The 17,540-nt window shown below is 38.8% G+C and overlaps 1 protein-coding gene across 10 annotated transcripts in view; it reads left to right on the top strand.

Moving 5' to 3' along the window:
* Nucleotides 1-17,540, top strand: part of USP49 (ubiquitin specific peptidase 49) — an 87,272-nt gene that overhangs the window by 23,763 nt on the left and 45,969 nt on the right. For 9 of the 10 annotated variants that reach the window (XM_042986347.1, XM_042986345.1, XM_042986344.1 and 6 more), the window contains one exon: nucleotides 8,681-8,754. The gene's annotated coding sequence lies outside the window, so the exon portion shown is untranslated. Of the gene's footprint in view, nucleotides 1-7,735; nucleotides 7,769-8,680; nucleotides 8,755-17,540 lie in introns of those variants that run through there. The other variant, XM_042986346.1, reaches the window with a different exon arrangement.

Below are 17,540 nucleotides of genomic sequence, written 5' to 3'. Positions count from 1 at the left end.
ACTGAAAGCTGGGTTTGACAGAGTGGGGGCTTCTAAAAGTTGGCTGGTGCTATTATTCATTATAAGATAGTTAGGATGGGGCGCCTGGGTGGCTCAGTCGGTTAAGCGTCCAATTTCGGCCCAGGTCACGATCTTGCGGTTTGTGAGTTTGAGCCCTGCATCGGGCTCTGTGTTGACAGCTCGGAACCTGGAGCCTGCTTCGGATTCTGTGTCTCCCCCTCTCTCTGCTCCTTCCCAGCTCATGCTCGCACTCTGTCTCTGTCAAAAATAAATAAACTTAAAAAAAAAAAAAAAAAGATAGTTAGGAGGTCACCTCTAGTAGTCAGTACTCATAGGTGTTTTTCTGTGGGGCAAATTCATCTCCAGAGAGAATGCTCCCATCTTTGGCTTATCCCTGGTTGAAACATTTGGGGAGCTGAATGGAGAAAGAGCTGGGGATTACCTTTCAGGATGTCTACTTTCCCGTAATCTCCATCTTTTTAGACTGCTAGGCCTTCCCCCAGTTGTGTTTCAGTCCAGAGTCTCTCTAGTTTCCAGAATAGGCTTCCCATCTTCTGACACTTAACCAACTGAGCCACCCACGCACCCCAAGTTTTCATTTTTAAGTGATCTCTCTACCCAGTGGGGCTCAAGAGTTTCATGTTCTACTGATTGAGCCAGCCAGATGCCCCAAAACATCATGTACATTTTAAAGACCAAGGCACCTGGATGGCTCAGTCGGTTAAGCATCTGACTTTGGCTCAGGTCATGATATCATGGTCCGAGAGTTCAAGCCCCATTTCAGGCTCTGTGCTGACAGCCCGGAGCCTGGATCCTGCTTCCAATTCTGTGTTTCCCTCTCTCTCTCTGCTCCTCCTCTGCTCGCACTCTGCCTCTCTCAAAAATAAATAAACATTAAAAAAATAAACATAAAATAAAGACCAGTGAAACAAAAGCCAGGATAACCATCCTATAAGTGTAAAAGTTCCCTGTCTGATCCTCCCTTATACCCCACCCCAGGTTAATCACCACCCTGACTGCTATCAAGAATGTTAGGATTTTGCTTCTTTTTCTATGGTTTTAAAAAAAATATTTATTTACTTATTTTGTGAGAGAGCACACACACTTGAGCTAGCGCCAGTGGGGAAGGGCAGAAAGATAGGGAGAGAGAGAGAATCCCAAGCAGGCTCTGTGCTGTCAGCACAGAGCCCGTCAAGGGGCTCAGTCTCACAAACCATGAGATCATGATCTGAGCGGAAATCAAGAGTCTGACGCTGAACTGACTGAGCCACCCAGATACCCTTTTTTATTATGTTTTAAATTCTAAACTTAGAAACAAATTATCTCAGTAATGAGAGGCCTTAATTTCTTTTACATGTGTGTTTTATTTATTTTTGCTTATTATTAAATGTTTATTTTTGAGAGATGGAGAATGGGGGCAGAGAGAGGGTGTGGACAGGATCTGAAGCAGGCTCAGTACTGACAGCACAGAGCCAGATGTGAGGCTCAAACTCATGAACTGCCAGATCATGACCTGAACCGAAGTTGAACACTTAACCAACTGAGCCACCCAGGTGGTCCCCAAACCTGCTTTCTTAACCACAGCACCTAATTAGGGTGGTGTTTTATAACTTGATACAGTTTTATATTTTTAAAATCTAGGTTTGTTTTGTATCTTGGAATACTATAACCAGATAACAATGTAGCCATCAGGCTTTTGCTAGAACCATTTAGTTGGAAAGCTCTACAGGGTTTTGGTTCTTGTCCAAACACTCCTAACATCTCATTGTTTGGTACAGATATATAGTCCTAAGTCTTTTTGTATCATTAGTACTGTCCATTTTAGAGCCCTTCTAAAATGTTTATTTTATAAATACCTGTTGTTTTTTTTAATTTTTTTTAATGTTTATTTATCTTTGAAGGAGAGAGACACACAGAGCTTGAGCGGGGGAGAATCAGAGAGAGAGGGAGACACAGAACCCAAAGCACGCTCCGTGTTCTGAGCTGTCAGCACAGAGCCCGATGTGGGGCTTGAACTCACTGACCGCGAGATCATGACCTGAGTGGAAGTTGGACGCTCAACCAACTGAGCCCTTATAAATACCTGATTTTTTAACGGGAATTTTCAGAGAAAACTAACAATATCACTGTATAGTATAGCAGATAGTGATATGTAGGTTAGAGTTAGCTTTTAAGAGATTTTAAGAGCTGTGATTATAGGAAGCATTTTTCTAATATTCAAAATTCTTAAAATGTTTTCACGTTTGTAAGTAATTTTTGGCACTTATTTTGATATGATTGCCAAGAGATAGCTTCTTTACAAAACAGTTATTGACTCTAGTGAATTTATATTTCCTTTGCAGAGTTGTCTCTGAAAAGAACTAGCTGCAGTGATGCCTTTTTTTTTTTTAAGTAAGCTCTGCACCCAATGTGGGGCTTCAACTCATGACCCCAAAAATCAAGAGTCTCATGTTCTACTGACTGAGCCAGCCTGCAGTGCTAAGTCTTTATGTTTAAAATTTTAAATCAGAAACTGTTTCTACGGAAGGAATGCATATTTACAGTTCAGTCTCTTCTTGAACAAGATATGTAAAGTGTCTCAGGATATTGGTAACTGCCAACTAAATTTTACCATGGCACAAAACTTTACTTAATTAAACTTCATGTTCTTTGCCACTGATGTAGAGTTACTGAATTGCACTAATTATCTTGGGGCCTAAGTACTGCTTTTTTTTTTTTTTTTTTTTTGCTGTGTGATCCTGGACTAGTCATTTAATAACCAATTTGAGTGTCCATTCTTCATCTGTAAAGTGCCACTGACACCTACCTCATTTGTGAGAATTAACTGCACAAATATATGCGAAAACACCTCACACAGCACGGTACCTAGTAGGAGTATAATAAATGTTCATAAATGTTCTTTTCCCATTAAAATTGCTGCTCTGTGCTGACAAAATTGTTGTATGGTATTTATAAAACGTGCTTGGTAACGACAACTAATGTTTTTAAAATGGTTTGAATGTATGCTGGCAGGCTGAACTCTACCAATTAATAGTATTTATTATATGTGGGGAGTATAAAAGCAGCATTAGATTTAAGCACAGTGATGAAATACCAATTCCGGTGTGTGCTCTATGGAAGGCTGTTTTTGTGGCTGTCACTGCTTCTCTGCACACTAAATGGGATCTGGTATTGCTTTTGTTTGCATGTATTTATCTTGGATGACTGGGGAGAATGCAAGTATACTATGCTATTGCTTTTAAGTCCTTTTATATTGGGGGGCGCCTGGGTGGCTCCGTAGGTTAAGCATCCAACTTCGGCTCAGGTCTTGATCTTGTGGTTCGTGGGTTCAAGCCCCGTGTCGGGCTCTGTGCTAACAGCCCAGAGCCTGGAGCCTGCCTCGGATTCTGTGTCTCCCTCTCTCTCTGCCCCTCCTCTGCTCATGCTCAGTCTCTCGTTCTCTCTCTCAAAAATAAACATTAAAAATTTTTTTAAAATAATAAAATAAGTCATTTTATTTTTTGGTGAGAAGAAATCCCCAGTGTGGCTATCTTATGCCCTTTAATCCCTATAAGTTGGTAGGTAAGACCAGGATGTTATTTAACTAAAAGACGCAGATACCAAATACATTTTAGGATTCTTGCGCTCCACATGAAAGATCAGGTTCTTTTATCCTAGCATGTCCCCCCCAAACACCTGAAATGTTCAAATATCACTGTCTCTTCTCACCACAATAATGATCTAAAGTCTCTGCTATTTCTGGTAGCAAAGGAAAGAAGACCTAACCCATGTGCAGCTCTTGTCAGTTTACAGTGCACTTCCACACACGTTTTCTTGCCTGATTGATGCAGCACCCTTGGAAGGGAGTAGAGCTGATGTTATATCTATTCACACGGGAGACTGTAGAGATTCCCAAGACATCAGTGAACTGCCCAGGGTCACACTGCTAATACGAGGATTTGCTAAGGCTCTTGCAGTCTCCTGTGTTCTCATGCCCCTTATGAATAAACAGACCCATCTAGTGTCTTATTAGATATGGAAGTCAATCAACACAGGTAAACTTCTAGAACTTTTTTGATTCTAACCACCACACAGGAATTTAGGGGGAAAAAAATCTTTTTTTTTTTTTTTTTTTAAATTTTTTTTTTTAACGTTTATTTATTTTTGGGACAGAGAGAGACAGAGTATGAACAGGGGAGGGGCAGAGAGAGAGGGAGACACAGAATCGGAAGCAGGCTCCAGGCTCTGAGCCATCAGCCCAGAGCCCGACGCGGGGCTCGAACTCACGGACCACGAGATCGTGACCTGAGCTAGGGGGAAAAAATTCTAATGTGTCACTTGACCATCTTTCTAATGTGTCGCTTGACACTCTGGATCTCTTATACATCATTGTATTGGTCCCAATATATTTTTATTTCAGAAGGCTGAAACAATGCGCAGCGTTTTATTCTAAAACAAACGTGCATATGTAGAGATGAGAAAAGTTATGGCTTACAGTGGCAAATGCCATATGAAGTTTTTAGTTGAAAATACTTTGTAAATGTTAGAAAGCACATTGCCTAAGAAGTAAAATTTGAGATCAAGGCCAGTTTAAAAGAGGAGGTCCTCTATCAGCAGTTCATGCAACCAACAGTATATATTAAGTCAATAGGACACTAGAATGAGAAACGACCTCTTCTCAGAAAGTTCATAGTCTAGGTTGATATCCCATGTACACTGTATAACATAGCCTCATAAACTCATGGACCATATTTCCGTTTAATGGTGAAAAAACATTTTCTTTTTAGTTTATATATTTATTTTGAGAGGGAAAGAGAGAGAGAGCAGGGGAGGAGCAGAGAGAGAGGGAAAGGGGGAGGGAGGGAGGGAGGGAGGGAGAGAGAGAGAGAGAGAGAGAGAGGGAGAGAGAGAGAGAGAGTCCCAAACAGACTCCGTGCTGTCAGCACAGAGCCCAATGCTGGGCTTGATATCACGAATTATGAGATCATGACCTGAGCCAAGATGAGGAGTTGGACTGAGCCACCCAGGTGTCCCGAAAAAGCACTTTAATAAACAGTTTGTAAGAAATCAACTCATTTGGCAAGTGAACTTAGATTTTACCACCTAGATTATTCTTTTTTTTTTTTTAAGCTTACTTACTTTGAGAGAGAGCAAGCTTGAGTTGGGGAGGAGCAGAAGGAAAAGGGAGAATCCCAACGTGGGGCTTGAACTCATGAACTGTGAGATGATGACCTGAGCTGAAATCAAGAGTTGGACACTTAACTGAGCCACCCAGGTGGCCCCACCTAGATTATTCTGAATCATGGTCAGAGTGTGTAAGGTCAGTCCTGGCACCTCTTGTATTTCACAGAAAATCATAAATCTGTTTTGCAGTTTCTGTGCGGAGATCCTAAACTCGAACGTAAACCATTAGAGCCATTAATGGGTGAAACCCATGGCAACTAATAACTTAGAACAGTAAAATCAACAGATCTTGAAGCTTTTGTTCATGCTATGCATACTGTGCTCTGAAATGTAGTGTTAAATGTTTCTTTTTACATGATTATTTACTCTGGGCGACATGTACAAATTGTGGAATTTCAAATTTGAGTGGGCCTGGAGATCACAAAACTCTTTAGTAATAGAGTGTGGACTGAAATCTAGGCTTGCTGATATTCAGCCTAGCTTTCTCTCTTCCTGCCAGTCAAACCCAGACTTCCTAATTTGGCATCCAAGAGACATTTAATTATGGTGTTCTTATAATTTTCCATGAGGTTTCTCTATTTAGTGGTGGATGAATGTAAAATTTTTCCTTATTGTGTGAGTTTAGTCTGCCTTTGTATCTCCTAAGGCTTTTGGCCTATTTTTATTTTGATTAGATATGATTGATCATTCATAATTTAAAAAGTTACTTATGAAATTGACTTAAAATTACAGAGAAAGCATCTAACTCAGGTTCTAAGCCATTGGCTCTTCAGCAGTAACAGTGAAAATACGTTTCCACTTCAAAACAATCAACATTAGATGTAGCTTCCTGGCTTATCACACCTGTCTTGTCTGCTCTCAGCATTGTCTTCAGGCACCTGAGAGGTATGCTTGGAAGCACCTTGAAAACCATAGAGTGCTGTAACAATCTGTTGCATGCATGCATTCTTGCATGAGTCTTCTGATTAATTAATTGTATACTTGAGACTTTTTGTAGTAAAACATTTTGCTATATGAGCTTATAGATTGGAATAGGCCAAAAATGGGACCAGGTCAAAGAAAGCACTTAAATCCAGCAAGGCCTTGCTGGTACTAAAATCATAGAGTGGATGGGTGGTTGGAAGTAAGCCTAGAGCGTTGGTGCCTTAGAATGTGAATAGAAATGACAGATGGATTTGAAAATTCTCTTTGGGGCTCCTAGGTGGCTCAGTTGGTTGAGCATCCGACGTCGGCTCAGGTCATAATCTCGCAGTTCGTGAGTTCGAGCCCTACATTGGGCTCTGTGCTGCCAGCTCAGAGCCTGGATCCTGCTTCAGATTCTTTGTCTCCCTCTCTCTCTGTGCCCCTCCCCCACTCGCACTGTCTCTCTCCCTCTCTCTCTCAAAAATAAATAAACATTAAAAAAAAGAAAAAAGTTTTCTTTGTTTAATATCCAGCGTGTTTGTTCTTTCATCAGTATTTATTGAGCATCTCGTAAATACTAGGCACAGTTTTAGACATTACTGATGTTCACAGTAAGTAAGAAAAGGTACTATTGTTGTCCTGCAGGAGTTTACAGGGGAAGATAGTTACAGACAAGTATAGATAGGATAATGAATGTTTGTATTTTGGAATGTACCACGTAACTGACCTTGCCAAGAAAGGCATAATCTTGGTTAGATTTTTTTTCAGATTTAAATTTATTAATATTCTCTTGATGAACTTTCTAAACTTTAGAAAATATGTTATAAAATACATATTAAAAACATTTTGAGATACATAATATACAAATTATATTTTAAAATATAAGCTATATATAGTATAGTTTGTATATTAAATCTTAGTTATATTTAATATTTAGTTATATTTATTTTATATGTTTAGTTAACTTTAATTACCTAGAATATGAATCTATTCTACTTGGTAAGCCATCTGAACATTACCTGTCTGACCACATTAATATTAGAGAGCTCTTCAAGGAAGGGCATTGCTGGTCTCATTTGGATGTTAGTCCTTGGTGCTAGTATTTCATAAGAGCAGAAGCCTGATTTTGAATCCTAGCTTTGCCCCTAAGTAACTGTGGAACTTATTTGTGCCTCAGTTTCAATGTCTGTGAAATGGGAATAAAGATAATACTTAAGTCATAGTTGTTGTGAGAAGTGAATGAGTTAATATGTGCGAGAGTGCTTAGATGAGTGGCACACATTAAAGGCTACATACCTGCCGTGGGCAGCTCTCCTCCTCCTCCTCATTATCATCATCATTGTTATTGTTACTACTTGATGGAATAAAAATAAGGTAAGGTTTTCAAGATGGATTTTCTCCTTCTCAAGCCCTGAAAATTGCTCTAAAGGTAGAAAGATAAAGGAAGGAAGCTAAATCTTTATTGATCATCAGCTATGTGCTAGGTAGTGACCTAGCATTTTACCTACATTCTCATTTAGTCCCTATACCAGTGCTGTGAAGTATATGAGAAGACAGGCTCAGACAAATTAAGAAACTTGCATAAGGTCTTGTACTAGTAAGTGGACATCATGATGATAACTGGTCTCTGTTACTCTGCATCCTGTACTCTTGCCTTGCATAATGCCAGAAAACCTGAGAACTCAGCAAGTTTCACTAGGAGGTAAGCTTGAAATTCGTTTGTTAGGGACTTTATTTTTAATGACCATTTAAAAGGATGTCTTCTGTTAGTTTGTTCCTACTGTAGCGATTTATTTTATGTATCTGTAATTCCACTCTTCCCACTCAAAAGTATATTGCAGTAGTTTAGGGGCACCTGGGTGGCTCAGTTGGTTAAGCGTCCGACTTGAGCTCAGGTCACGATCTCACGGTTTGTGAGTTCGAGTCCCACGTCGGGCTCTGTGCTGACAGCTCGGAGCCTGGAAGCTGCTTCAGATTCTGTCTCCCTGTCTGTCTCTCTACCCCTCCCCCACTTGTGCTCTGTCTCTCTCTCTCTCTCTTCAAAAATGAATAAATATTGAAAAAAAAGGATATTGCAGCAGTTTAAATGCTATAAGTAGAATCTACATGGAAAATATTTGAACATTTGGAGTCTTATTAATAGTTTTCAGAATTAAGCCAACTTATAATTTCCCAGTTTTCAAGATCATCATCATAATTATTGAGGTCATTACTCCTCAGATTAATAGCTGTTTTACTGAGTTTTTTTTTAAATTTTTTTAATGTTTATTTATTTCTGAGACAGAGAGACCGAGCATGAGTGGGGGAGGGGCAGAGAGAGAGGCAGACACAGAATCCGAAGCAGGCTCCAGGCTCTGAGCTGTCAGCACAGAGCCCGACGCAGGGCTCGAACTCACAAACTGTGAGATCATGACCTGAGCTGAAGTCGGTCACTCAGCCGACTGAGCCACCCAGGCGCCCCAAGTTTCATTGAGTTTTTAAACCTAAACTCCATGTAGTCATATATCATAGGTACTGATCCTTTTTATTTTGAATTTATAAATAAAATTCAAGAAATTGCTTTTTTTTCTCTTGCTGTATATTAGCCCAGCCTTATGTATTATTTCCCCCATAGGTAATAGAGAAGAGGAAACCTAATCAATGGCTGTGGAATAATATGGAAGAAGATGGAAAAAACTTGTTTAATGGGTAAGAAAAAAACTAATAGTATTATGTATGGCCAATCTGTAGTAAGTGGTCAAGGTTGGTATACCATTAGGGTGAGTGATCAGTCCCTATATTTGTCTTAACCCCATTCTGAACTTTTACCATCTCTTTCCTTCTTACTGTTGTGAATTTTTCAGTACTATGAGCTGACTTAAGCTATGAGGGGACATAACCATATTTGAAGACAAAAGTAGGACCTATAGATCAGCAACCATACTAAAAAACAAGTCTAGGGTGGGTCTTGAAGCTTACTGGTGGCTAGATAGAGACCACATACGTCACGACCTATCAAGGGTATTAACCACCCCTTCTCATTTTCCAAATACTGCCAGCCACTATGATGTTAGGCTCACTGTGGCCATCCTGTTCATTTAGGCACGTGCACATTATATCAGTAGAATTCCACGGAAAGCCCAATAAAATGTGTGGCTAATTTATGAGAGATAAATTTTTTTAATCATACAAGTCCATACATTCTTATTGTCAATAATTCAAATGTCATAGATAACCAAAATCCTCTTTCTAAACCTTAGCCCCCCACCCCCACCCCCCAGGGTATATGAGTGTATGATATGTATATGTGCAACCTTCTATTTTGCCTAATGATTGAAAACTTGGGTTTAGAAGCCAAACTGATTTTGACTAGCTATCATTAATTTGACATTTGGGCAACTTAATTTTTCTGTGCCTCAATTCCTTGGGTGTAAGTGGGGACAGTAAAATTCCTGTTTAATCGTGATGTTGAGGATTAATTAGATGATACATCTAAAACACTTGGAATAATGCCTGGAACATAGTAAATGTTCAGTAAAAGCGTTAGCTATAATTTTCCTCTGTATCTCAGTTAGCCTTTTTATGTACCAGCCTTCCACAGATGAATCTTTTTCTGATACACTGCAGGAGTTAAGCCATCTTATGGTAAGGTTAACCATGGTGGCATGGATTTTTAAAATTTTTCATGAAAGTGTTCTTTTTGGTTTCAAGCTTCAGTTCCCTCCAAGTATGCTGCTAGACTGTATGTGAGAATAGAATTAGACACCTTCGGCTCTTATTGCATATCTCATGGTGTACATGATGCTTACAGGGACACATGCATAAAACTACCTTCTGGCTGTGATAGTTTTATCTTGCCCACAGAAGTATCTGTTTTAAAGCAGAATGCATGATTCTCTTGTTTCTAGATAGGTATGTCAAATTTTCTGTTGAGACTCTTCCAGTCTATTTTGAGGGACAAGTCTTTTTGAGGTTTTTTTCTTGTTTCACAGAATTATAATAATTATGAAAATGTCTTTGATATCTTTTCCATGGCTTGTCAGCACTTTCTTAGGTAGTGCAGACAATTACCTATTTTTAAGAAGGAAGGACACTAAGATAGTCATCTCTCCTTAATATTTTCCTCCTGTATTGTTCTGGGGCTCTATTAGATTGTTATGGACTGTTCTGTCTGCTCTATTTCAGAAGACTAATATATAAAAACAGAGTTACCATTTACTAAGTACTTTTTTCCATGTTAGGCACTGTTTTAAGTGTTTACCTATTTCTTCATTATCTCATTTAACCCCATCAGGTACTTATGAGGCAGATGCTGCTGTTATCTTTATTTTAAAAGTTGAAGGAACTGAGGCACAGATTAAGTAACTTGTCCAAAGTCACATTGCCAGTGGCATCTTTAGGATTCAAACCTAGATCGTCTGTTCCAGAGCTTGCAACTGCTGGTCTACTTTATAAACTCTATGAGTTTAGGTTTGTTTGTAGTTTAGGTTTGTTAAGGTGGGTATAAATTTAAGTGAGACAACAGAGCCAAATATTTCCTGAAAAAGTCACCGTAGCTAATCTGTTTTTGCATGACTGTGGGAAGGAAAATTTGAAATCATGTATCTTCTTAAGTATGGGGAAAAGGATGGTGTGAAAAGATAATCTGTAAATAATTATTTGTCTTGGACCATACTTAAATGAATACAGCTGTTTTGCTTTTTTCTGAATCGTATGTAGTAGATAGAAAATCACTTGCACCTGGCTAAGGACCGATATGTACATGTTTAAAAGGGATTAGAGTGAGTTGCTTTTGTAGATTGCCATTTAGCTGCTATTTGTAGAAACGGGCACTCAGAAAGATTGAACCATACAGCATTTTGGAGCTGATTAGTGATTGGAAATTGTTCTTTTGTTCTGTTAAATAATATTTGAATGACACCAGAAAGTTGTGCAAGAAAAGGCAAGGCAGGAGAAAGGTGATTTATGTGTCTTATAATTAGAATGTCACTTAGAAGTGATGGTCTAAACAGTAAATATACATTAACAATCAATATTTGTATAGGAACTGTAAGGAGTTAGAGTATGTGGGTTTTCTGAGGTCTGTCTTGTCAGGGAGAAACATTGGCTTTTCCTCACATAGCAGTTCATTTCCTGTTGAAATATGGTAAAGTACAAAGGGTAAGCAACATTTACGATAATAACAACACTGATAAAATGTTTTGGCTTTCTTGTAAAGTGTGACCATATGTAGTCAGTGATGTTTTCCTGTCTCCTTTTTTTTTTTTTTATGTTTGTTTTATTTATTTTGAGAGAGAGAGCGCACACACAAGCAGGGGAGGGGCAGAGAGAGAGAGAGAGAGAGGGAGAGAGAGAATCCTAAGCAGGCTCTGCACTGTCAGCTCAGAGCCCAGTGTGGGGCTCAGTCTCATGAACCGTGACATCATGACCTGAATGGAAACCAAGAGTTGGCTGCTTTAACGGACTGAGCCACCCAGGTGTCCCATCCTCTTTATCTTTTTTAACTCCATTTCCTGTTTGAATCCCTTCCACATGTTGATCAGTTATGGCTGTTAGTATACATACCTTTTACAACAGTGTCTTTAAGAGTCGTTTAGGGGTCCCTGAGACTCTTTCAGGAGTCAAAACTATGTTCATGACAGTACTAAAACATTATTTGCTTGCAAGTATGTAGTGGAGTTTTCCAAAGGCTATGTGATGAATAACCAACTGAATACAGAAACAGATAGGAGCATATAGCTGTCTTCCTTAATCCAGGAAAGACTTGTGGAATGTAAAATAAGGCTACTCTTCTCTACATTTGCAGTGAGAAGGACTAAGGTTTATTTCTATGTTAGAACATAAAAATGAGCCCAGTGTGAACCAGAAAGTCATGGTGCCCTGTCTAGTGATTGAATGGATTATGGGTGGTCACAGGTGGTGCCCACCACACAACATTTCCCTATATATTCTAGTGACATCCTGATAGACTGAGGCTGTGCCCCTGGTCTAGAGAAATGAAACTTCTGCTCCTTTTTCATAATTGTGCTAGAGGGTATATTCCAGATTATAGTCTGGAGAAATCTGGAGAAAGGAGGGCTTGATTTGAAGTGGGAATACTGTCCAACCTTGCCAATGACCCCTCTGATATGTGCCACAATTGGAATGTGGGAGCAACCAAAAGGACCTTTCAGGACAGCCTTTTATTTGACAATATTAACTGAGCATCTACTATGTTCCAGTCATGTTCTAGGGGCCGGAAATAAGTCAGTGCACAAAATAAAAACAAAAATGCCTCTACCCTCATGGAGCTTCCATTCCAGCCTTGGAGTCCTTTGGTCTAGGCACAGCCCCCTCTTCAGGGGAGTCTCAGAGTTGGTGATGGCTGCTGTGGGTCTTGAACAATGACTGTTGTTTCTCAGTGACTGACTGCTAAGGATAGAGTGGAAACTGCTTGACATGTTGTGATTTTATTTTTTATTATAAAAAAAAAAACAGGTACCAAGTGGTTTGGGATTTTTCAAATCATACATGGAGCAATAAAGGTAGCCTATCTCATCACCCCTGTTGTGGCTGTTTTAATCTTGTTTTGTTTTCAAGTTGGCGCCGCTTTTGTCAAGAAATTTAACTTAAAAAAATTCAATACCAACCGATGTTAAATTTATTCTAATTGTTTTTCATTATTTGAAGAAAAATGTTCATACATCCGTGAGATTTTCCTTGCCTGGTGAGTTGCTCCCAGGACCCTGTAATTTGTTTAATAGACTTTTATACAGAAAGAGATTACTTGGCTCATTAGATTGAGTCACTTAATAATGACTTGAAGGTTAACTAATGCGGCCATCAGACTCTGCTCACTGGCTGGATGTCTATCATATCACTCACTGACTTCAGTCATTTCTAAATGCAGACAACTAGGAATACCATTCGAATATTAATGGAAAAAGAAACTGACATTCAAAATATGAATGACCAAAAATTGCCTCTAAAGATTATTTTAATTTTAGGATACACTTGAATAGAAGCTCTTTTTTTTTTTTTTTTTTTTCTTCCAATTGGGTGGCATTGTGACCTTAATCAGAATGCACCAAATGGCTGTTGTCTATTTAGCATTGCTACCTGCCAGGTGCCCATTTCTAGCCATGCCTGGTATACTAAAGACCAGAATGTCTAGGGTTCACATAAAATCCCAGTCTTCTGCCAGAGTGGGAAAGACATAGCCACTTGGCTGCTTAGGGCAGAGATGGGGGAAACTGTAAGGGATCATTTCAAAGATGCCCAACCAACCTCTTTTTTTGTTCTTTTAAATCCCTTAAATCCCACACCTTACCTCTACCTTCAGAGATACATGGAGTCTCTAATTCCTGGGCCTTCCCAGGTTCTGAAGTTCTGACCCACTTGCTTGTTTGTTCACCCTGATGTGGGCAGCATTTAAATTTTAGCATGCCCTTGTCTGTTACAACTTTCCATTCCTCTGTTTACTTTCCAGATTCCGAAGTTGTGATATCTCTCATGTACTGTTCTGTCATTTGCCACTCTTTGTGTCCCTATGAATTTATGCCATTTATTGCCCTTTACTGGGATTTTGATGGGATTTTGAGAGGAAAGGAGATAAACATGTATTCATTCTTCCATGCTTTACTGGAAGCCCAAGTTGTAACATATATTATCAAGTACATGCAACATCCCAGGAGTTGTGTTAGACACTTGGTCTTTTCTCTCATTTAAAAATCCATTCAAATGTTATTGAGGTTAGAATATTCATTCACATTAGTGCTATTCACCTGGTATTTTTTGAGCACCTCCTATATGCTAGGCACTGTCACATAAATTATTTCATTCAATCATCAACATCCACTCTGAGGCATATAGATATCATACCTCATTTTAATGAATATGGAAACAAATTTAAAGTTACAGGCCTAGTAAAAGGTAATGCCGTGTTTGAGATGGGTTTTTTAAAATAAATATGCTTTCTGTGTATCAACTATCTATTGGATATTAGATAGATAATTATTGTGGGTTTTGTTTGTTTTTTATGTGAGCTCTATGCCCAATGTGGTGTGGGGCTTGAACTCATGACTCCAAAATCAAGAGTTGCATGTTCTACCGATTGAGCCAGCCAAGCACCCCAACCGTTGTGGATTTTTTAAGCAAGGGAATATAGTATAGGGTAAAAATGCTGTTTTTGTTTAATACAGTGATAATAGTTAAGAGATATGGTAGATCTAAAAAGATAGGCATCAAGGTCAACTAGCACTTGAAGTAGTAATAACACAGGCCTGCAGTGTTAAGAGCCTAGACTGAGGGGGAGAGAGTAGCAGTAGCAATGAGGAAGGTAATTAGGTTTAAGAACCTTGGGGGTGTGGGGTGCATTTGATTCCATTCTCTTAAATGAGCTACTGTAACAAAGAACTTAGCCCTCAGTCTTATACTCTCATTTCTGAATACAAATTAGTAGGCGTTGGTAACCTGACTTGACTGTGACATGAATGAGGTGTTAAAGAGAATGTCAGGTTTTCAAGTCAGGTGAATAGGAGTACCATATCTAGGCCTGAGGTCTGGTGGGAAGAAGTGCAAGTGGAAATTAGTAAATTTGAACAATAATTACCTGTGAATGTCATGGTTTCTTGGAGATATGAATATCTGATACGTCTTCTGTATTCCTTTCTTTGTTTTTTGACATTTATCTGAATGCCTTGTAATCATATCATATACTATTACAGAAAGTTGACTTCACTCAGTCACATGATTTCTTGGTAGGTAATATATATTCATGTTTTAAGCTAATCTTTAGTATTTTTAAATTTGTAATTTGAGGGCCTTTTTTTTTTTTCCTTTTTGGAAGCATGTACTCTGATTTTATTAACACACAAAGTGTTTTTATAAGTCAGTTCTAAAGAATGAAGAACCCAATGTAAAAGACAGGAATGGACAATTCACATAAAGAGAAGAAAGATCAATAGTCACCATAATTAAAGGCACACAAACAAAATACACACACACACACACACACACACACATATATGTAATTTTTCAAATGTGAGATTGAAAATTATTTAAAGATGTGTCAATCCTCAGTACTAGGGAAATGCATTTTCAATTACTACTGATGGGAAGTGAGGGAGGGAGTATAAATCAGTGCAACCTTCTTGGAGGGCAGCTCGATGATATCTATCCAAAAATTTAAATGCATATATCCCTTGATACAGCAATTCATCTTCTGCAAATTATCTCATAGACACCCTTGCATAAGTGTCTCATGATAGATGCCAAAGAATACCCATGGTGCATTGTTTGTAACAATAAAACACTGAGGATAGCATAATTCTTCATTTGTAGAGGAATTAGTTAAATGGGATTATGCAGTCCATATCATAGAATATGATATAGACTTTAAAAAGAGTGAGGTAAAGCCAGATATATGGGAAAATGTCCAAGGTATGTTAAGTTTAAAAAAATAAAAGATGTAGAATAAGATGTATGATAAAGTTTGATTTATGTTAAAAATTAGGTTTCTAAATGCATAAAATATTCCTGGAAATGTGCTCCAGAAGAATGCGCAGTTAACAGTAGTTACCTCTAGAGAGGCAACAGGGTTGGAAACCAGAGAGATTTACTCTTGCAGTTTTTATATTCTGTACACATATTAGTTTTATTATTTTTTTTAACTTTATTTACTTTCGAGAGAGACAGAGTACAAGTGGGGGAGGGGCAGAGAGAGAGGGAAAGAGAGAATCCCGCTGTTAACATGGAGCCCGTCGCGGGACTCAGTCCCACGAAGCAGGAGATCATGACCTGAGCTGAAATCAAGAGGCTTAACCAACTGAGCCACCCAGGTACCCCTAATTTTATTTTTTTAAGTGTATAAAATTAATAAGAAAAAACAGGACTCCAGTTGTCCTTTGCTAAACATTTTTTTAAAAAACTCTACCCCCAAGATGGGGCTCGAACTCACCACCCCAAGATCAAGAGTATTACGCTCTACTGACAGAGTCAGCCAGGTGCCCCTCCTTTGCTAAACTTAAAATGAACCTTGCTTTCCAGAACTAAAAAAATTATATTATAGAAAATTTCAAACCTTATCTATACCCCTTCCCCCTTCCTTACCTTAGTCCTGGATTATTTTGAAACAAATCTTAAACATTGTATTATTTCATCTATAAATAGTTTATCATGTGCCTCTAAAAGAGAAGAATTATTTTTATAAACCTAACCACAATAATTATCATGCATGTAAATATTGACAGTAATTCCTTAATGTCACCAAATATCTATTAGCCAATGTTCAAATCTCCCCAATATTTCATTTTTTAAAATAGTTTGCTCGTTTGAATCAGGATCCAAGTAAAGTTCAGACATTGCAATTAACTGAGAGTATCTGTCTCTGTCTCTTGCCTCCCCCCACTCTTTTTCCTTGAAATCGATTTGTCCTATTTGAAATCATTTGTCCTATAGAACTTTCTTCAGCCTGAATATTGGTGACTATATCCCAGTGTCAGTTAACCATTATTAGGTTGTTTATTATGTTGTCTGTAAATTAGTAGTTAAATCCAGAGACTAATTAGATTCAGGTTCTTTTTTTTTTTTTTAAGTTTATGTATTTATTTTGAGAGAGAGAGAGAGAAAGAGTATGAGTAGGAGAGGAACAGAGAGAGAGAGAGAGAGAGAGAGAAAGAGAGAATCCCAAGCAGGTTCCACGTTGCCAGCACAGAGCCTGATGGGGTTCTCAAACTCACGAAACTGCAAGATCATGACCTGAGCCAAAACCAAGAGTCAGACCCTTACCCCACTGAGCCCCCAGGTGCCCCCAGTTTCTATTTTCGAGGAAGAAATGCTTGTGAGTGTTCGTATATATTTCCATCATGAGGTACATAATGTCTGGTTATCTTTCCTGGGTGATATTGGTAGCTTTTGATGATCATTGCTTAGGCCCACTAATTCATAAGAATCTTCCATAAATGGAACGATTAGCTAGTGTTGGAAGGCTCCCCAGAGGAAGGATAAGTAAGAGCCAGACCAAGGAAGCAGTGGGTAGCCAGAACAATGATGAAAATGTTCTAGGGGAGGGAGCAGCTTGTGCAAAGGCCTAGAGGTGAGAGCAAGCTGTTCCATAGGGGAACTAAAAATAATTTAGAACAGTGGGAGCAAAGCTGTGGTGTGAGGAAAGTGGGATGGGCTAGAGAGGTTCAGGACCAGACTATGAGAGACTTGATGGGCCATAGCAAGGAGTTTTGGGGCTTTATCCCCAAGTCAGTGAGAATGACATATTTGGGTTTTAGGCTGAATTCAGGAAAGCCTGTTGAAAAGCAGTTTCAGGGGTGCCAGCCTGGCTTAGTCTGAAGAGCTGCAACTCTTAATCTTGGGGTCATGGAACTGAGCCCCATGTTGGGATAGACATTACTTAAAAATAACATCTTGGATAAAAAGAAAAGCAGTTACAGTATTGTGGGCTAGAACTGATGGTGGTTTGAATTAGATTCGAGGCAATGGAGATGGAAGTAGTCTTGTCCTTT

Source organism: Panthera tigris, chromosome B2, assembly GCF_018350195.1.
Source record: "Panthera tigris isolate Pti1 chromosome B2, P.tigris_Pti1_mat1.1, whole genome shotgun sequence".
NCBI lineage: Eukaryota > Metazoa > Chordata > Mammalia > Carnivora > Felidae > Panthera > Panthera tigris.
The sequence above is the reverse complement of the archived record's forward strand: the minus strand, read 5'-3'. Positions and strand labels throughout refer to the sequence as shown.